The sequence below is a fragment of the Sceloporus undulatus genome, chromosome 3, assembly GCF_019175285.1.
Source record: "Sceloporus undulatus isolate JIND9_A2432 ecotype Alabama chromosome 3, SceUnd_v1.1, whole genome shotgun sequence".
In the NCBI taxonomy this organism is placed as follows: domain Eukaryota; kingdom Metazoa; phylum Chordata; class Lepidosauria; order Squamata; family Phrynosomatidae; genus Sceloporus; species Sceloporus undulatus.
The window spans coordinates 231465270-231488323 of record NC_056524.1 but is presented as its reverse complement, the minus strand read 5'-3'; the positions used below and the strand labels follow the sequence as shown (position 1 = coordinate 231488323).

Here is a 23054-nt window from a genome sequence, read left to right as displayed (position 1 = left end):
ATAGTCCACTGGACCATTTTAATTTTTAATGTAATAACAAGCACCCAGGGAGAATCACAATAAAATAAAAAACTATCCTCTGTAATTAAGCAAATTATATTGCAAATTGGTTCCATGTTCATGCAATTATTGGACTCATTGAAGCCACCAGTATCTCACGTACGCTGTTTTCTAAGGGTTTGTCCACATGGGTACAATGGCCCAGGTTCTCTCCATCTTCGTGTCATTTTACTTGCTTACTTGCTAATTAGCTTACTTGCTGTTCACCGCTATGATCTTTGGAACAGCGGTATATAAATAAAACAAATCATCATCATCATCATCATCATCATCATCATCATCATCTAGTTTAATGGATGCAGGCCAAAATGGAACAACAAGCCTGATCATGGCAGTACAGACATGGATGCAGAGCCTTTACCCTGGGGTAAATTAGCCCTGGTTTTACATTGAGTTTCTAAGAAACTCTGTGGCAACCCCCCCACACACACACACACTCCCTACTTTATCAGTGTGCAAACCTTTTGAAAGCCCCACATCTGATGCAGTAATGTGGCATCTGGTCACATGGGTGCCACCAGATGCTCCATTTCCACATCAAATGCGTTGACTGGGGATGGTTACCATTCTGGCAAGGTAAGGAGCGGCCCCGGGTCCAGGGCCAGTGCAAGAGCAGGTGTGTGACCCACCCATCTCTTTGCTGACCAAGGGACTACTTCAGGTGAGCACCAGGGATAGGATAGCAGGAGCTCACCCCATGCTGTCCTGTCCCATCTTTTCTGCTATCTTGTCCCATCTGCTCAGGCCCCAATTAATGGGTTAGAGATTTCTTGAAATGAACAATTCAGTCTTTGGTTCTCCACATTTAACTCCCTCCACCTCACAAGAACTTAGCAAACACAGTCTTCCTCACAGGGCCTGAATTCTGGATACTGGAACATGCAGCATCTTCAAGTGTTTTCCTGCACAAAGCCAATGATGGCACAAAGAAGTCACAGTGGTCTGTAGCCTCAAATCCATGAGCCCATAATTCTAGGTTAGCACGAATTATAAACCAGAGTTCCACAGAATGTGGGCTTCTGTGTGTTGGTGTACACTTGAAAGTACAATGGCTAAACAAACGAGGAAAGCTTAAGATGTCAACCAAACCAAGATTCCCGATTTGTTGCTCTAAAACAAGCCAGGAGTCATAAACCAACAAGGCAATACCACAGCAATGTCGCAACTATGCCAACTCATTCTTGAGGGATCTACTACATTACAGTATACTGTACTTGGCTGAGTCAAAGAGCTCTCATAATGTCATTTCCCCCTGGAATACTGTAGGGAATAAAGTTGGCAGCTCCAAGACATCTATTACTAACCTACTTCCAAGACACCTAGCACTTGCTACTATTGGACTTCACAAACACAGAAGTCTGTTGAGGTTTCTCAGCATAGAAAAAAGCCTACCAATAACAGCAAGTCCCTAAATCGGGAGCCAGACCTGGTTCAGTTGGCTGTACTGATCAGGGAGATATGTTTCAGCAGCCCAATAGATTTATAATCTCAACATTGCTCCATGATTCTCACCTGATATCTTTGAAACATCCCCCACTCCTACCCCTGCTTGACATAAGCTTGCCCTAGCTATGACACATAAGAGCACTATATGCAGGGATACCTTTGAAGAGTCTTCAGAAATTAAACCAGGCCCACAATACAGTGGCCCACCTATTAACATCAATTATACAAATCTTGAGAGATCAGAGCTTACTATCAGTTTAAGGATGCCTTCTCAAAGGTACTGATTCTGCTTTCTGAAACATTAGACTCAGACAGCCTCTACAAACTAGTGTTATGCGCCGGTGTGGGGGCATGGCATATGCATACTGGCTGCCCCCATGCCAGCATCACGCCACATGCCCAACCGCACAGGGGGGATGTCAAAGTGTTTGGTTGATTCACACCAAAGAAGTGCCGAAAAGTGGCTTCTTTTTGCGCTGTGGAAAGGCCAGATCAGGGCCTCAACGTATGGTTGCCCTGGCCTCGATCTGGCAAGGAAAGGGGTGTCATAGAGCTGCCCCTTAGGGACCATCTGCTGACCCTTAAATGATCTAGGCTCTGGACATTCAAAGAAGCATCTCCTGTTGTAAGTTTTCCTACAGTCCCTCAAAAGAGACCTTACTTCAGCTGTACACACCATCTCAAACTCAAATTAAGGGACTTCTTGATGACTTCCAGATCTACAGAAAACACTTTCCAGAAAAATGTGTCACATCAACTTTCTTCCAACTTTCCACAGAATGCCAAGAATTTTCCTCCTCAGAAACATACTTACTGCTCAGTTTGATCTTAATGACTTTGTATGATCCATATGTACCTAATTTTAGTGCTATTTCAATGAATTAGTTCCCAATACCATGTTTATTGTTTCATTGTGTTGTTTTTCCTTGACTTGTGCCACTGAGGACCAATATTGTTGTACAAGACACGTTATGGAGCTACATTTTAAAAAAAAACTTAACATATATCTAATTAAATTCTGTCTTTTAAAAAATGAGATGTTTTTTCTTTTAAAAAATCAAGTATGTACAGTACACTTGATTATACAGTGCGCCCTTCTTTTACGCGGGGAATCCGTTCCGCTGCCCCTCCCCTGCATAAAATAAATTGCACATATGCTTGAGCCCCATTACAAGTAATGGGGCTCGTGCTCGCTGCAGCGCGGCAGCACACGCATGCCACTGGCGCACACACCACTGTTTCTTCCAGCACTGCTTTCAGCAAAGAGTTTTTATTTAATGCATGAAATTCCCTAAAACTATGTTATATGGCATGGTTACAGGCAAGACTTAAGGAGCCTAGGTACACTCAGCTCTGCAATAGTTAGGCTGTTAGGGTCCTTCAAAAAGATTGGATACATTAATGGAGAAAACAGCTATTTGTGGTTATTAGCTAAAAGGACTCTGTTATGTTCAAAAACAATACATTTTTAATTCAAATATTTTGATGACAAGCCATGGAACATCCCATGCCAATTTGCTGGGCAGTGTTATAAACAGAATGCTAGATTTATTTCAAAGGCAATCCTGTTTTCCTTAACACCATTTACTTCAAGTTGCAAGGCAGTGGGTCATGTTTACAAGACTTAAACTACAGTATTTGCCTCAGCCTCAAACCAGAACACTGGAAATACCCATGACGACACTAAAACAGAAGTTACAGCTTCAAATAAAATAGGTACTAATTATTAAAACTAAATTATAAATTGTTCAAACATATTCTTTTAACTCTTTTCATTTTTACTAACATACTAAAAAGTAATGGTTGAGATCACATTTTACAAGTGATTTATCATCATAAAGTCTGAGCATTTTATTTTGTGGTGTTGCTGTATAGGTATTACTACAACCATTTAATTATTCACTTGAATTTAGTTCAACTAATGGGGTTACTATAAGAATAGAGTTAGTCCTGGCATTCTATCATGCTGAGACTTTTGAATACAGCAAAGCTAATTGCATTGTAACAAACCAATTCAACTCATTAGTCCACTAATCCATCTTTACTATACAGTCAGTCATTTACTCAAATGTATAGAGCATTGATTTTACTGTCTGCTTTTGCATTTACGCCATAACCAGTTAAATTTAAGTAGTTTGCTGAAAATAAAAAATATGTTACAAGACTGCTTTGTCAGAACACAATTAGGAGAATACTGCACTACACTTTTTATGGTGCTGCTATTCCACTTTTACTGCTATAGCACTCTGGGATTTGCAGTTTAGGGAAGAGAATTTAGAATTCTCAGTCAGAGAGCTCTTAGACGTTACCAAACTACAATCCCAGAATGCCACAGAAAGTAGCCAGAGCAATAAAAGTGGAATAACAGCAGTACAAGGGTGTAGTATGTTATTCTTCGTGGGTGGGGGGGGGGGGGGGGGGGGGGGGGGGCAGATAGTGGATATAATGCCGAAATGTTTTATAACACCCAAATAAAGCAGAGAATTCCATAACATCTTTAAGACTAATATATTAATTATAGGATAAATTTCATGGACTGTAGCATGAAATCTAATGCCATAAAAAGTCTGCTAGTCTTAAAGATATGAAGCGTCTTTGCTGTAACAGGCCAAGATACCTACCTTTCTGCAAATAGTCAGATACACATTTTAACTACTGATCCACTATATCCATTCAGTTTTGAACCCAATATTTGCTGAACAGTGATTATGAGTGGCGATAACCCTTTAACCCACGCATAGCATCATAGAATCATAGAGTTGGAAGAGACCACAAGGACCATCCATCCAGTCCAAACCCCTGCCATGCAGGAAATCTCAATCAAAGCATCCCCGACACGATCCAACCTCTGTTTAAAGACCTCCAAGGAAGGAGACTCTATCACCCTCCGAGGGAGTGTGTTCCACTGTCAAATAGCCCTAACTGTCAGGAAGTTCCTCCTAATGTTGAGGTGGAATCTCTTTTCCTGTAGCTTTCATCCATTGTTCCAGGTCCTTTTCTCTAGAGCAGCAGAAAACAAGCTTGCTCCCTCTTCAATATGGCATCCCTTCAAATATTTAAACAGGGCTATCATATCACCTCTTAACCTTCTCTTCTCCAGACTAAACATCCCCAGCTCCCTAAGTCTCTTCTCATAAGGGATGGATTCCAGACCCTTCACCATCTTGATTGCCTCCTCCTGGACATGCTCCAGCTTCTCACTGTCCTTTTTGAATTGTGGTGCCCAAAACTGGACAAAGTATTCCGGGGGGGGGGGGGGGCAGGCTGACCAAAGCAGAATAGAGTGGCGCTATTACATCCCTTGATCTAGACACTATACTTCTATTGATTTTTGGACAATGCACATCCAAAAACTGGTTTTGCTGCAAGCAGTCTGGGTGATGTCTGGCACATTCTGCATCTGAACTAAGGTATATAACCTTTAACTGGTTTGAAATTATATAACTGTTGCTCTGCATCTTCATATTTCCCTTGATCTAGACACTATACTTAATAAAAACTTGTTTTATTTGTATCTCACTTTTTGTAAAAACAATGAAAGCGGCGAACAACATATAAAATCATATAATAATATACACAATATCCTCCTTAAAAAGAATTACAGAGTGAGATTAAAATTATATAAATAACATTAAAATCTAATGATCGTGGACAAAGTCATCGTATAGACCAAAAGTGTCCATGGTATATGGGAGTGATCGTTATGTGGGTGAGGACTTTATTCTTTATACTTCTATTGATGCAATCTAAAATTACATTGGCCTTTTTAGCTGCGACATTGCACTGTTGACTCATGTTCAAATTGTGGTCTACTTGGACTCCTAGGTCCCTTTCACATGTTCAGCCAGGTGTCCCCCATCCTATATCTGTGCATTTCATTTTTCCGCCCTAAGTGCAGTACCTTACATTTCTCCGTGTTGAATTTCATTTTGTTAGTATTGGCCCAGCTTCCTAATTTATTCAGGTCATTTTGAATTTTGATCATGGCTCTGGGGTATTAGCTATTCCTCCTAATTTGGTGTCATCTGCAAATTTGATAAGTATGCTCCCAATTCTTTCCTCCAAGTCATTGATAAAGATGTTGAACAGCACTGGGCCCAGGACAGAGCCTTGTGGGACCCCACTGGTCACTTCTCTCCAGGATGAAAAGGAGCCATTGCTGAGCACCCTTTGGGTTTGGCCAGTCAACCAGTTACAAATCCAAGTGATAAGTTTCCACCACCACTACTCCATTTAGGGGGAACCTATCAGTCTGTAAGGGATCAACTGAGAGCAGGCTGGCCAGACATCCTCCTTTTCCTGGACATTTCCTACATTCCAGCCTTCTGTTTTGGAGGAATTTATAAATGTCCTCCATTTTGTGCATGACTAAGAAGCATGCATTTATATTCCTATCAGTGTTTTTACCTTTTATTTGGTCATCCCCCCACTTTTCTAGCATGTCCTACATTTTGCAGTGCCTTGTCCTCCTTTGTGGTTAGGACACTGAGATCCAGAACACACTGTAGAAATAACCCTGCTTTTAACTACTCTGGCTCAGTGCTGTAACCCTGGGAATTGTATGCATTTTTAATTTTTGCTCTGTAAATTAAAAAAAAATAAAAAAAAATAATTAACAAATAAATAAACATTTGTTATAAATAAATATAAATTTATAAATAAATAATATATAATACAAATATAAATAAAGTTTATTATTATGTTGTTGTTGTTGTTGTTGTTGTGGTGGTGGTGGTGGTGGTGGTGGTGCCAGAGCATCCTTAATCGAATTATTCATTACGGCACACAGCCAGCACAAAATAATAAAATGTTTACAGGGCGCCAGAGCTCTCTGACGGAGGCGGCTAAATAAGTCTCACAGAACTACAGTTCCCAGAATTCCCTAGCGCTGAGCCAGGGCTGTTCAAGCGACCTGAACCCGGATTATTCCTGCAGTGTAGCTGCACCTTGATGGAGCCCATTTCATGCCACAGTGTTCACCTGTTGCATGGGAGAAAGAGCCTGCAAGAGGGAGCCTTGAATGAATGGATGGATGGGGAGAGATCCCACTCAAAGCCTGGCGTGGCGCCTGCCTTTCGGCCTCTGACCCCGGCCGGAGGCTGGAGGGCAAGGGCCTTTACCTGGGCTCCTGGTGGGCGGGAGGGAGGGCAGCCAGCCTTCCTTCCTCCGTCCCCCCACCCACCAGCCGGCCTCGCCGCTCCCCTTCTGCAGCAGCAGCAGCAACAGCAGCAGCAGCAGCAGCAACGAAAGGGAGGGGGTTAGAAGCCTCGGAGGAGGAGGGTTGCTGTGGAAACAGACAATCCTCTTTGTGACGCGGTTCCACACCGGACATCCAGCATCCAGCATCAGCTGCTGCCCTCCACTGTCAGGGACCCAGGCAGAAAGGCCCTCCTCCTCCTCCTCGGCCGCTCTCTTCCTTCCTTCCTTCCACCAGCCTCCCCCCCAAAAGCCAAGCCGCCCTCAAAGCTGGCTCCTTCCACCAGGAGCTCCCGCTGTCACCAAGCTAAGCCAATGGGGCAAGTCGAAAAGGGAGTAGTCGTAGGGGTACTGTGCAGAACTGCCTGCATCCACACTGGAACAATAACTGCCCTGGCTCAAGGATATGGAATTCTGGGAGCTGGAGTTTCCTGTTTGTGAAACTGAAGGCTTTCCTGGCAGGCATTCAGGGGGGGGGGGGGGGGTGGGGGGGTTTCAGCCTACAAGGCCATATTCTAGAAAGGTTTATTCCTGATGTTTCACCAGCATCTGGCTGCCATCTTCAGATATATATATATTGCAAGTATTCCCCAGTGTTTCCCTATGGGCAATTTATTCTCCTATGCTTCCCTATGGGCAACTATCCCCCTATGTTTTCCTATTTGATTTCTATGCCACCTTTCTCCCAGAAGAAACCAAGGCAGCTCCCAAACAAAAACACATTAAAAAGGTATTACAATTAAACAATTAAAATGCATCTGAGGAAGTAGGCTCAAGTCTAGGAAAGCTCATGCTGCCAATTTCTTTCAGTTAGTCTCATGGGTGCTACAAGATGTCTCTACACACTGATTCTACAGACTAATAACTCTATTCCTGTGAACAAATCTTGCCAAGAAAACCCCAAGATATCCCACACTGCCTTTGGGTCGCCATAAGTTGGAAATTACTTGAAGGCACACAACAACAAAATTGCCAGCCACGATTTCACCACAAACTACTCTGAATGACCATCAGGACAGTGACATCTTAACTGAGAACCCAAGAATGACTTCATGCTTAGCCTCAGGGAGCCCTGTAATCTGTCTGCAATTCAAGTCCCAAAGTGCATCTTTGCACTGACATAATGGCATTTCCTTCCCTCCTCTTCAAATGTTGCAGCCTCTACATGGTGTATGCAGAAAATGAGGCTGCAAGCTTAAACCATGTTTAAATATTTGAAGGGCTGTCATAGTGAGAATGGCGCAAGCTTGTTTTCTGCTGCTCCAGAGACTAGCTGATGAAGCAGTGGATTCAAACTACAAGAAAAGGGGTTCCACCTAAACATTAGAAAGAACGTCTTCACAGTAAGAGCAGTTCCACAGTGGAACATGCTGCTTTGGAGAGTTTGGGAATCTCCTTCTTTGGAGGCTTTTAAACAGAGGCCATCTGTCGGGAGTCCTTTGAATGTCTTTTCCCGCATGGCAGAACAGAGTTGGACTTCGATTCTATGATTCTATTTATCTTGCCCACACAAAGTCCTATTTAAGTCCTACATTCAGCTACAGCAGCTGGCATTCAACATCTAAGGCAAATAAAATATGTAAATTTGACTTCAGAATGTTTGCTTTGATTTCAAAATGTAAAGAAAGTGCACAGGTAAGATTCAGGTGTCAACACAATAGGTATTTGTATTGCAAACTGGAAGTAGAACCATATTCTCAAATGTGCCCTTGTAAATTGGAGTGGGAATAGTGTGGCCTTCCACATAAATGAAAAAAATATGGTGATCAAGAAGTGTCCTAATACTACTATTACTACTGGGGGGGGGGGGTATTGTAACTCTAAAAGCAAAGGATTTGATAACATAAAGCATGTTTTCTTCGACATTTTTATTATGTTGTTATGATAGCAGAAAAACTAACGCTAGCTGCCCCACAGAAACAGGAGTTCGGTGGGGGGGGGATCATCTATTAGACCTACCAATAGCACATTTATGAGTATATGTCACATTCTAGATGTGAAGATCCCAAAGAACTGTTGAACACCCTGACAAGTAAAATGAGTATTCACACTAAAAATGGTGTCAATAATGGGCTCTTTGCATATGCATTTTACTCTACAGTAAAGATTACATTGAGCCAGGTTTGAGCATTAGACTTCAACTGTGGAGACTCTGGAGGCCAGGGTTCAATTCCCAACTCTGTCATGGCAAGTCACACACTCTCAGCCCCAGAAAACCCTGTGATAAGGTCACAGTAAGTTAGAAATGCATACAATAAAAAACAAAAGTCTGCATTCATATACTTCAGCATATACACTCATATACTTTCATACCAGGTTATTATACTAATTGCCACATTTACGTATCAAATATTAAGAATGCTATTATTCACTTTCAGCATTTGTAAACATACACCTCCACATTTGCTATCAGTAAAATGGCAATAAGCATCTTTGCCTCTATACTTTCTCCAGCTAAAAAAAAATAAATTCAACCAATGCCTTTATCCCAAATTGCACTTATAAGAAAAAGCTTTGCCTGGAATTCACTTGGTATAGGATAGGAAGTATCTACGGCCCACAGATGTTAGGTTGCAACTCCATTAGCTGTAGTCACCATAAGCCTAAAGACACACTGTTAGGAAATGTGGCAACCACATTGCTATAGACTAGTGGTCTCTTTTGTTGAGCATTCTGCACCAACAGAGGCTAACCACCTAAAAGTCTTAATGTTGGCTCCTCCCTAATTTGTAATACTCCAATTTAGCTCTGGAAAACGTGAAACCATCAATACTGTTCATGGCAGAAGGATCTTTTAATGGAGCATACTACTCTGTTGCCTTCTGTGTGTTTTAAACTGGCTTAAATTTATGTTTTTAATAGGGTTACTTATTTAACATTTTCAAAAAAACTTTTTAAAATTACAGTAGTTTTTTTTTTACCTGTATTCTGTTTTTATTCTATATTGTAAACTGCCTTGAGTCTCATGCCAAGATAAAGGTGAGATATAAATTGAATAAGAATAGGTTTATTTTTAAAAACTGTGATTTAAGTGGCAAGAGGTGGTCTGGGAATAATTCCAAATGGACTGACAAAACATCTGAATGAAATAGTCATACAAAGGATCAGAATACTACAATTACAAAAATTGACACTATTTGGGAACATGACACTTATCTGCTGATACCTCACTGATCACTAGATTGTTGGATAAAATCTGAATTACTAATGGTCCAAAACTTCAGCCAGAACACCTGGTAGACTGTGAAACTGAGGAAGAAGACAAATAAGACTGTTCTTTTCCCAGAGGTGCTGGATTTCAGTTTGTCAGTCTTGGTATTTCATAATCTTTCCCTTTTCTTTGTCTTCAGTTATCCTCAACAATTGCCACACTAATAATCCAAATGTTATTTTTCTCAACCACAGTTATGTCGGGCATAATATGTTCTAATTGTTTATCAGCTTGAATTATGAAGTCCCATAAGATTTTTACTTCACCATTTTGGACAACTTTTTCTAGCTTATGTTCCCACCAGTACTTTGCAGATGATATTTATTTTATTTCATTTGCTTGCATATATTCCAAGGTTCAATCGCTTTATCATGGTGTTTAGTGTGATCTTACTAAGGGCCTGAACAGACAGCCCTTTAAAGCCACTGCCTGGGTGGCTTTTGAGTGTGGTGTTTTGACACCCCACATCACAAGGCTCCCTGAAGCTGCCCAGAGTTTGGGAGGCTGCCCAGATGTGGCTTCATGACTCTCCAGAGGGGTGGTGTTTACACACTGCATGATGCTGGAGCATCATGAAGCTGCCATGGGGTCACAGCAGGGCTGGCAAAGCCAGCTTTTCCTCAGCCAAAAAAGGAGCGGATCTCATCCGCTCCTTTTCCGGCTAGATTCAAGGCAGTTTGGGGCCACAGCGTGTGTCTGTGCAGCCCCAATCAGTCTTCAGAAGGGGCCTCTTCAAGCTGCCCCTTCCATCCCATCTTTTTCTCCCTACAAGAACTAATTTGGCAGTCAACAACTTGATCTTTTTCTTTATATACATGACATTTACTATCTGTAGTTATTTTTTCACCATTTCCTTGATTCAATTTATCTAGAGCACCTAATCTAGAGCTGCAAATATACATCCTTCAGTTTCTATTTTTGGTATCCTGTTATACATTCATTTTCAGATGTTATCTTTCTCACCTTTTCTTTCTGTGGGTTTAATATATTGATCGTATAGTGGTTTGTTTTGCCAGACTTCAATGCTTTCTTTTGTTTCTTCAGTGGTCAATACATTCTCTTCATATAAAACTATTACTGTACCTTTTTTTCCTACTGCTTTCTTTGGTGTATTCTCGCACGGATCTTTTCCCTTAAAAAACATGTATCACTTGTAATCACCACCACAACCACCAAAGCCACCAATATTATGTGGTAATATAGTCAATATAACTGAGAATATAAAAGTGGGACCTAAATCCTATTGTTAGCCCTGATTAAAGTAGAGCCATTGAGTTAACTGAGATTTACATATGTGTTAACTTGCCAATCAATAATTGATTCAGATAATCTGCACTAACTGGAGCTAACCAATAACATCTCAATGATGGTGTGCTGTTATAATTTTCCTATCTTGTACATTTTGTTTAAGTCCAAATTCCAGCCCTATACTGACTAAGTAGTACAAGCCAGGTATTATTGCCTAAACTGTTTCTCCTGTGAAGTTTGATTTTAAGATTTTGCTTGCTATTTTTTAATATACTGAATACTAGTAAACTACTGTATCTCATTTTTACATTGGATATCCCAGCTTCCCAAATATTTGCAATTTCCATTATGGTTAAAGCTTTTAATGATATTTCTATCATAGAGTTTTATTTGTTGCAATTCATTAATTTTACCTCTTTTATTGATAGCATGTCACATTTAGCAGTTCTACATTCCACTTGATTAAATATTCTTACAGTATTCAATTAGAATTCAGTTTCTGACAGTGGTTTTCCATACTGTTTTAAACCATTCAAATGCCAGAAACAGTTTATCTTTCAAGCTTGCTTTGACATTCCTTTCTGTGATGTGTGGTGATAGGTGCTCTGGGAATAATTCCAAATAAAACTGGCAAAACATCTTAATGAAATGACATGGATAGAATCAAGACAGCACAATCACAAAAAGTGGCACTAAACTGAGTGTGCCACATTACTTGATCCCTCTGATTTCTAGATTCAGATTCCTCATGCTCCAAATCTCCAGGAAGTAGCACTTGGTAGACTGTAAAACAACAAGACAGCAACAATAAGGCTAACCTAGCTACCATTCTAGAATGGAGCAGATATGATGTGCTGCTTACCTTGTCCTGAGGAATTATAGTGTTTATTACGTCTACCAGGAATACAAAACAGTCTAGTTGATCACCAGTATGTAAGATGATAAGGCTTTCCTTATTTTATTATTTCCAGGCTATGACTTTTAGGATGACTGGTACCCCAGCACTGTCCATCCTAGCAAACAATTCCTAAACAAATGTTTGTACAGAATTTCACCAGAGCAGCAACATGACACTATTCATCAAATTAATTCTTACTATCCGATAAACAAAAGTATGCTCTCTCCAAAAGGAGGTGTCCTTTGGACCACAAATACATCAGTCTTTCCCTAGCTGTATTGTGTTTTAATGAAGCTATTTTATCAAGTGGACCACATGAACATTCTCCATGGGTCATTGACAGACACCTAAGAAGCCACAGCTTTGATTTGACAAAGGAAAAGGTCGAGTGTCATTGATCATGTGGGTTGTATATACTGTAATTATATATATTGTTTAAGGCAGAATGACCAAAATTGATTGGCATGTAACATTTTGTAGATGCATGTACCATAAGAGTATATCAAAGAGATTAAGACTATTTGAGAAAATCTATCTTGGGCTATTTCACTTATTATTGGTAGAAAAATATTAGAGTACTGTACATGATTATTATTACACTATTTGAGTGAATGAGAAAAGCAATGCTACCTCCTAAAGACAGCAAGAAAGCTTTTCTGACACAAAAGCAGGAGAACACAAATACATTGGGTGAGGAGGAAACACATTCCTTAACCCTGCTGCACTTAGTGTGCACTAAGGATTTATAATTTAAGGATACAATTATTTTCTCAGTACTTAGGATTCTTACATTCAAAGTTATAGTTGGAGACTTGCTGTCTCTACGTCTGTGTGTGCCTTCAAATCACCTGTCAACTTATGATCCCATGATTTTCATAGGGTTTTCTTAGGCAAGAAGTGCTCACAGAAGATCTACCAATTCCATCCTATGACATAGAGCCTACACCACCTGGCATTTATTGAAGCCACACAAGCAGACAAAACCTGGACGAGAGAATAAGATGCAATACATGTTCTTCAAGCAATCCATGAGGGCAAAGCCCCTTGAATCCTCAATAAGGAAAAAGCCTCATACTTGCTCAGTCTGCAAAGCCTGCTAAATACAACTAAAAGTTCATATCACACATAACATATAATCAAACTATCAACAGAATTAAAAACATACCCATTTAAAAAAGGAAAAAGCTACAGATGATACAGACATTTTCCACTTGAGCACAGTACTCAAGACCTGCTGAAACAGAATAAATTTTCACATTACTAAAGGATAAGTAAGAAGAAAGTTCCAGAACCTGTAAGCAGCCATCAATAAGGTCCTATCTCATGTTGCTGCCAGATATTTCTGTGAGAGTAGTGAGACCAAAAGAAGCAGCACCTCAGAACATGGGCAAGCTCATCTGGGAGAATAGTCTGCTGCCCTCTCCACAGTACAGGGCTTTACCGAAGCATGTCTCGTGGATTACAACAACTCTGTTTCTATCACAACATGACCATCACACTTCTGTAATATTTGAGAGAGACGTGGGCATTTCAGATCTTATGTTGAATGCTTACTATCTGAACAAACCATTTATCTATAGTTCCTGAATGCATTAAATACAGTATGTGTTTTCCCACTGCTGAGTAAACTTCCAAGCCTTACAGAAAGGAGTGGTCCCTATTTAGTGAAAAAAGGATAGGTCCATCTCTGCCATAACATGACACACAGCCCCAAGACTCGCATCTATTTTGTAATTTTCACTATGTTTTTTTCATGCAGCAAGAATGTAAATTGCTAACATATTTTGTAATAAGGTTACAAAACAATGAAAAACATTACTGAGCTTTTTAAACCTCATCAAGAGGGACAGATAACATACCTTACTTAAGATAACAACAGATACAATTTATCTTCAGAATTAGAGTATCATTGTTATTAAGGATCGTTTGGTAGTTAACCAAGATTAACTGGATAAACAAAAGACTATAGTTGTCTACTCTGGATTCTCAGACATGTTGGGTCTGATAGCGACCGCACTGCAAGGAGGTGGTGGGAAGAGACGTAAGCCTTTCTTGTATAGCAACTAGGCAAGTAGGGCTTACTGAGATGGTGAGTCCATGTCTAGGCTCGTACAAGCATAGCTCACTTAACAAAGCTTTTGATGCAGGTGCTCTTTCGTATAAAGTTTTTTTACACCTACCCAGCCCCAACATTTTCCTTCTTATCCTCTATTTAGCTGGAAATTTTTTAGCAGTATCAGCATAAGGAGGATGATAAAGGAGGGCTGAAATAACACAGATTTTTGATATCAAGTTGCAGCAGTGTGTCTGCAGTAGAACCTCCAATAAAGCTTCAGCTGAGAAAGAATAGGGTTCTATGTATAGCCAGCCCTACTGTAGTTGTGTGGGCCTGCCTACAACAAGCAAAGTAAATTGCAGCCTTTTCCAAAATCCCTTACTGAGTATGTGTGAACATCAAATCTGAGAGTAAATGGGAAAGCAGATAAGCCTACCTCAACACCATCCCACAAAATGTTAAAAAAGCAGAAATCTATTAGTACAGCCACCAAAATGTAAACCATTAGAAAAATAGAGACTAGTGAAATAAAAAGATATGCTTGGATATATTTTGGAAGAAACTTTAATATGATCTCTAGGAATTTCAAAGTGTTTGCTTGCTTATGCAAGGCTTACCTAACCTAATTTTTCAATTCACATGTGCATATTATCAGTTTTGAATAAAAACTTTGCTGAAACACGTTGAACTGTTCTTTTCTTTTGTGATGTAGGAATCTATCCCTATTCATGTTATTTCTGCCTCTGCTACCAACCTTTCTGTTAGAGAAGTAATGTCCAAGAACATATCTCCTTCATTAAGTGAGGAAAACATGCCATGGAAAGAGGCGGATAAGAAATTATTATTAGTATTAGTATTAGCACTAAGTGGGACTCATCTGTTTGAACAATTTCTTGAAGTCCCTTCTAGTCATAGAGACCCTTCCATCCCTATCTCCTTCGCAGCTTTGGCAGCCATTCATCCAATGTGGTGTTATGTCTCCTATAAGCAAAATACTGTATATGCTGCTAAATAATTTTTTTTGGGGGGGGGGGAGTCTGGATACAATAATTTAATTCACAATTTAATTCAAATTCCTAGTAAACTGCTGGACTTTCCATACACTTCTAAGGCATACAAGATATGTCCTGCAAGAGTGATAGCAAGAAAAATAAACTAAGATATACAAACTATTAACGATGAACTAGTATGCAAGTTTTCTATCAAGACAGCAAACAAACCTGATCCATACATTTTTAATGTTGATAAAGAAGTGCAATCTATCTTTATGAATACAGTTTGGCCATGAAATTCAAAATAATGGGGACCTGGGATCTGAAGAAACACACCAAGATTTAAATATTTTCTTTTTCCTCATTAGGAGCCAGCTTCTCTTAAGACACGACATACAGGTCATCACTTCTAACAAGTTTATTACATATACCCAGACTATCAAGATAAAATTGATGCATACATATGGTTATGATATGTATAAGCTTTGAAACAAGGAATGCAAAGGGCACAAAGCTATATGAACACACACCTGTACAAATTCCAATTCTATGAATTACAGGTATGGAAACAGAGATAAACTTCTACAAGATTATAGTTGTCCTTTGAACAACTGAACAGACACAGTTTGTAGATCACATTCTTCCCCTCCTCCACAGATTGCAAATCCACTCCAAAAGGTTGGGGAACCCTCCAAAAGAGGTGCAGGTGATGTGCAGGGGGAGAGGGGGAGATTCCCACTGCATGAACAGAAGGCTTCTTAAAAAATATTTCATTTGCTCATTTATGGGGATCTTTAGGATTGAACTTTTCATCAGATTTCATCCATAAAAATCTAATTTCTTATGAAATACTTGCTAAAGTTAATTCAAGCTACAGATGTAGAGGGAGAAAGGATATCTATCTGTACATATTAGTAAGTGTGCCATTAGATTTAGTTTCACTCTGTTTTGGAAAATCTAGCCTAGGTTCATATCATTTATTTAACTGTGTTATACAACTTTTTCTGAAAATAAGAAATTGCCCAATTACTACAAGAATGCTGTTTTTGAAAATAAAACTGACTTGCTACTTTTAATATATTTTAAAATAATTGAGATAGGAAGTACTTTTATCTAGTAATTCAACATATTCTGGAAATATGTAATGAAACAAACAAGCTTGGCCAGTATACCAAATAAAATGAATATGCAAGCTTCATATTCATGCAATTCCCCCATCCCTTTAGAACTGCAAGGCTACACGGAGATCTGAAGCTTTGGTTTCTTCTTCTTCTTCTTCTTCTTAAGTAACAGCAATTAGTGTTATGTCTAGACCTGGATAAAATGTCCCCAGTCTTAACTACTTTAGTAAAACAAACCATGTTCTATGAAATAAGTGTATTTCAATAAAAATGCTGAATAAGCCAGAGTTAAAATTAACCATAGTTTTGAATTCAAACAAAACGCTAAACTGCTCTTAACTGAAAACAGAAACGGAGACTTCCAATCTCCTCACAGCCATGCCAGAGAAGGAGGGATCACGTGAGTATATACGGCTTGTGCAAGCAAAGCTAAACCACAGCTTAGTATTATGTCTGAACCAGGCCAATATGCATTATATAATGCCACTCAGAATCCTGTGAAATACACTGGGGTCCTTCCAAAGAAGTTGATGTTGAAAGTGTTCTGTGATGATCCAGTGTCTGAAAACACTCCTCTGTTCCTAGACATAGTCATATGCAGAGAAGAACCACTGAAATCATTGGTAAAGGTAAAGGCTTCATGGATAAAGGTTTCTCCATTCAGTTCAGCTGAGAGACAAGTCTAATGCAAACCATGCAGGGATTCTGTGTACATGTAACAGCACACTTAAAGCCATAGATTAAGACAAGTGATGATAATTTCTGAGATTTATATAACATTATCAAAACGTTCTCCTGATGCTACAAGAATACAATATTTACCACCACATAGGGCTTAAAGGGCAGTCATTCATCACCTCCTACTAAGAGGGGATAGATATAACAAAAGAAATATTCTTAGAGAACATTTTGAACCTTGGAGTTTATATAGTTTACTGTCCTTTGTCTTAGTACCCATTGGCCAAGAGAGGAGTGGCTTTTGCCTGCACTAAGATCCCCCCAAACCAACTGAACTGCAATAAAGACAACATCGAATACAAAATGTAGACCTGTGACTCCAACATCACTTTTTCCCCTTCTACATGATTTTTTAAAACATATTTTGCCTGACAAAGAAAAAAACAACGCTTTGAAAGCTTGTATTATTCATTTTTTGTTGCATTTTAATTGGCAAATAAAGGTGGGGGTTTTTGTGCATTTTGGATTTTGTTTTATTTTGCTGCATGACCAGTACAGCTACCCCAAAATATGCTTGTTGAACCCTGGGAAACTGATTTTTGGTAAGGAGATTTGTTGTTTTCGCACATCAACAACAATTGACTACTGTAAAGATCTGAAATACCTTATCACCTTCTGAAGCCACTTGAAGATTTAGGACAAGGCTCGTGATTTGTATCTTTCTGGATCCTATTCCATTCTATCCCACTTCCACAACAGTATAAATATGCTTTATCCCTGAGGCCTTAACACCACTTGGCATGCATCTAAAGAAGTGGGATTTTATCCATGAAAGCTCAATGCAAATAAAAACCAGTTGGTCGTAAAAGTACTGTCACATCCCCCCCCCCCACTTCCTTCCTCCTTTTTATGCTCCTGTTAAGGGGTCTCTATTTGCTTGCCAGAATAAGAATTTTCAGAACCAACTAACTACTGTAGACTCAAGAGAGTTTTGCTCATCACAAGAAATATATCATTACTACCACTCTTACAACTGCTTTTCATTTACTGTTTTGAAACTTAAAGAGACTGTGTGTTCTTCACTGGTAACATACCATTATCCCTTTCCTGTTAATCAACACACTGCAATATCAACAATTCAACACTTAAGAGTGCTGTAGGGCACCACAACCTACACTGATCTTCATATGACCAGGAGCTATCCCATTAATTTCAACAGCAGAGAACACTCATTGCATTACTCAGGCTGTGTTTGTAGAATGCTTTCTAGCCATGAGGGAAGTGGACTCACTGCCAGTTTCAAACTGTGCATGTATACTGGAACCTGGTATGCACACAAGAAGAAATGGACTGGGTTGCCTCCTCTCTCCTATTCTGGCTTTCCTGATAAAAGAAGCTGTAACTTATATACAGTGACTTTCCTGGGCCTTGATGACACGTTTTTGTGTGCCTTCAAGTCGTTTCTGACTCCAGGCAGCCCTTAAGCAAGCTTATTACAAGATTTGTTGAGAGGGGAGATTATTGGCCAGATTTGTTCAGAGAGGGTTTGCTTTTACCTTCTTCTGAGGCTGAGAGAGCATGACTTGCCCGAAGTCACCCAGTGGCATCACATGGCCAAGTGGAAATTCAAGCCCTGGTTTCCAGAGTCGTAATCCAAAGCTCAAACCAATACACCACCCTATGAAATAGTAATCCGTAACGTTATGAAGCTTTTCTAAAGTTCTCTATTCCTTACTGGAGGAAAAACCAGTTTCACAAAAGGTGGCAATTTATATGTAAAAAGAAGCCTCTAAAAAGAACACATCAAAACCTTCTAGAACTATGATCTGAAATCTTATGATTTCAAAAGCTATGCAAGGATGTTGGGATGCTCACTTGTGCACATCTTAGATAAGACACAGCCAGCTATCTGATCTTCCTGCAAGAAATTCCTGTTAATTCAAAAATGGCTTATATTATTAAATATTTCAAAAATATTTCCTAAAAGTAAAACACAGCAGAAGAAATACATCCAAAGCTACAATTCACATGCAAAAAGTTGCTAATGATTTTATGTTAATCTACTTTAAAGGAATGGTCACCTATAAAACATGAATACTTACCATTCCAGCTCTAAGGCTGGAATTCCAACTCAATACCATGCTGGAAATGCAATTACAAATTCTATTGAAGTTGGCTGCCAAATTGCTGATACACATCCTATGCAAATCTATCTCATCAGCCAATCTTATTTCCTTATTTTATTATCGATTTGAGTCTAAATTCTTGCCAGCATAATTTCAAAGCCAATTTATCCATCAAGGTTCAGCTTTAAGAGTTATTGTGTTCACTCCACTGGTGGGTCGGTGTGTATGTGCATTCAAGTCGCCTGTAGACATATAGTGACCCCATGAATTTCACAGATGTTTCCTAAAGAACCAATGCTTAGAGGTCATTTTGCCAGTTCCTTGTTCCTGGCAACCTGGAATTCACTGGCAGTCTCCCATCCAAGTTCTAACCAAGGCTGACCCTACACAGCTTCTAAGATTAGACAGGATCTAGTGCCTTGAGGTTATTTAGGCCTCCACTAACTGAATTTCTCACCTTTCCTATCACTGTCTTTCCTAGCAGTCTCTTTTCTTTGGAATCAGAAAGAAGAAGCAAAACAGAATGGAGATACAGTAACTCCCCAGTTTCACATGCTGCTGCAACCTGATATTGGTTTTTATAAACATACACATTTTAGAGCCACTCACTCACACTATCCTCTATCATGCCACCTTCTGGCTATATGAGCACGCAGGAACCTCAAATATCCAGATGACTGTAATAACAATTTATGCTCACTCCTAACAACCCCACACTTGAACATCCTCCAATGACAAGAAAATGTTTAATATTAACGAAGCATATTTTAGCATGTTCTGCGCTTCTAGACAATTTGTGTTAATGAACGTATATTTTGCTGTTTTGTTTTTGGTGAAAGTTGCCCAACATGTGGTGAAAGAGAGAAGTCTTACACACTAGTTGTCATTTTATACAAAACCACAGCCCAGAGTGCACTGTAAAAAAAGTAGTTTCCTTACTGGTTCAAAATAATTTACATTTAAAGATACACATTTAATTCTTATCTCCCACCATGATCATGTTAAACAGCAATTTCTTCTTTACATACTAAAGGAGAACTCACGTCTGGCCACACTATTACATTTATAGAAAGAGCTGTGTTTCCCATTTGCTGAAGTGTGTGTGTGTGTGCAGGCATGTCTGTACAGCTTGCAGAATCATCATAGGCCTTTTATATCCACCTTCTCCAAACAAAAAATAGGACCTGTGCTTTACTTGCTAGATGAACTCAGAAGGAAGTGTGAGACCTTTTGTGTTTAATACAATAACAGCAGAAATGTCTTGAGATCCTCCTGTGCTCCCAATAGTAAAATCCAGGGCATCGGAAGTTCCATATAATACAATTCCCTCCATTACATCTTTTATTTTTTAAAGGCACAGAAAGAGGGGAACAAACCCTTTTAGGATTGAAAATCAGTGGTCAAAGGTGACTGAGGCTGCATCCACACTGCACAAATGATCCAATTTGACACCATTTTAACTGCCAAGATTCAAGGCTATGGAATTCTGTGAACTGTAATTTTGTAAGACATTCAGCCTTGTCTGTCAGGGAGCTCTGGTTCCACAACAAACTACAGTTCCCACAATTCCACAGCACTGAGCCATGGCAGTTAAAGTGGTGCAAACTGGATCATTTCTGTGGCGTAGATGCAGCTCAAACGACCAGCAAACCTAAACCTATGTGCAATATCAAAGGACAGGCACAGCAGAGCTGCCTTCTGGGCCCAGGGTGACCAGAGGGCTGAACTGCAAAGGCACCATCAAGGAAAATGCAGGACATTTATGCAATACAAGCTAAAAACACTCATAGAATCATAGAGTTGGGAGAGGCCACAAGGGCTATCCCGTCAAACCCCCTGCCATTCAGGAACACAGAATCAAAGCGACCCCAGCAGATGGCCATCCAGCCTCTGTTTAAAAGGCCTCCAAAGGAGACTCCACCAGACTAAGAGGCAGCTCTTACTGTCAAACAGTTCCTCCTAATGTTGAGGTGGAATCTCTTTGCCTATACACTTGTCCCTCCATATTCGCTAGGGTTAGGGGCATAAGACCCCTGTGAATATGGAAAAACTGCAAATAACAAAAACACCATGTTTTTATCTGAGAGGATACCTCTCTGTGAATCTCTAGGTCTCCAGTGCAACTCTGTGGTCAACGTCTGACAGAAGCTGGCCATAGAACTGCCCTGGAGGAGCTACAAATGCCTAGTAGAGTATTCTCTCTAGGAATCTCTAGGTCTTTCAGTGCAACTTTTAGTTAAAGTTGATCACAGAGTTGCACTGGAGGACCTAGATATTCCTAGAGAGAACTTATTAATCAAATCTGTGAATAATCAAATCCGCAAATATCAAAGCCGCAAATATGGAGGGATGAGTGTAGTTTGAATCCATAGCTCTGGGCCTTAGCCTCTGAAGCAGCAGAAAATAAGCTTGCTTCATCCTCAATATGACATGCTTTCAAATACTTAAACAGGTATCACAATCACTTCTTAACCTTCTCTTCTCCAAGCTAAACATACCCATCTCCTTCTCCTCATAGGGCACAGTTCCCAGGCCCTTCACCCTTTTGGACACCCTCCAGCTTCTCAACATCCTTTTTGAACTGTGGTACGCAGAACTGGACACGGTAGTCCAGGTGAGGCCTGGCCTGTAAATCTATGCTTCTTGGCCATGCTCAAAATGGAGGACATTTTGACATCCCACCCTGGACAGAAGTCTGAAATGAAGGGTGTGTCCTGGGAAAAGGAGGACATGTGTTGTCACCTGGGACAGCACCGTTAAGTTCCCTGCTGCCCAGACACAGAGGAGGCAGGTCATGCATTCAGCTGCCAAACATGGAGCGAAGAAGAAGCAGAATGCTCCACCTGAAGCCGGCTGAGAGAAAGGAAGGGAGGGAGAGGGAGAGACCTTCCCATTCCAGCCAGATTCAGTCCCAAGTGAGGTGAGGCAGCCTGGCTGGGCCTGAAGCCCTCTTCCTCCCCATAAAAAGGGAAGGCCAGCTGGGTGGAGGAGTCTGGCTTTGCTCAGGATGAATGGCCCCAGGCCACCTCCAACAGGCCTAGGCTTCAAGAGCCCCCTCCTCCCCTGGATGGCCTTTTCCAGGACATGTCCTACATTTCAGCCTTCTCTCTAAGAGGAATTCCATTAGGTCCTCCAATTGGAGCAAGGCTAAGAAGTGTGGATCTACACTGACAGGAGTGTTTTTAGCTCAGTGTGTCAGAGGTCCTCCTTTTCCAGGACATGTCCTACATCTCAGCCTTCTCTTCAGGAGGAATTCCAAAAGGTCCTCCATTGTGAGCAGGGCATGGATTTGCACTGAGCTGGGGGTGGGTAGCTTTTATTGGCTCATGTCCTCCATTTTCCTCCCTTGAATCTCCTCCCTTTTGAGCATGGCTGAGAAGCATGAATTTACATTGATGAGTGGGGTTTTTTTAAAGCTTTTATTGGCTCATGCCCTCCTTTTCGTTTTTCCCCCTTGAATGTCCCGCATCAGTATGGCTAAGTGGCATGGATTTACACTGACAGGAGTGTTTTTAGCCCAGGGGGACCAGAGGTCCTCCTTTCCATGACAGGTCCTACATTCCAACCTTCTCCCCAGGAGGAGAACTCCAAAGCATCCTCCATTCTGAGCAGCATGGATTCACATTGATAGGCGTGGGGGCTTCTTTAGCTTTCATGGGGTCCTCCCCTTCCTCAATGTCCATTTACAGTCACAGGAAGGGGGTTGTTTTTTCATTTTAAAGCAGCTTGGATTGGGTCGCGTCCTACATTCTTTCCTGAGAGCCCTCCATTTTGAGCCAGGGCAGGGAAGCACGGACTTACATTGATAGGAATGGGGGGGGGGTGTGTGTGTCAGGATCCTTCAGCTGGCATTGGCTCCTCCATTATCATTATTACTCCCCTGGAATGTCCCCCCTTTTGAGGGTGGCTCCTGGGCTCCTCAGCCCCCATGTACTGGCCTTCCTTTTCCTCCCACTCCAAAGCTGCCTTGGCCTGGAAGACCCTTCCCCCAACAGGAAAGAAGGAAGGAAGGAAGGAAGGAA

At 40.5% G+C, this 23054-nt stretch overlaps 1 protein-coding gene across 2 annotated transcripts in view; it reads right to left on the bottom strand.

Annotated features, from left to right (window-relative positions):
• Positions 1-23054, bottom strand: part of ACSL3 (acyl-CoA synthetase long chain family member 3) — a 78511-nt gene that overhangs the window by 43447 nt on the left and 12010 nt on the right. The window lies entirely within an intron of this gene.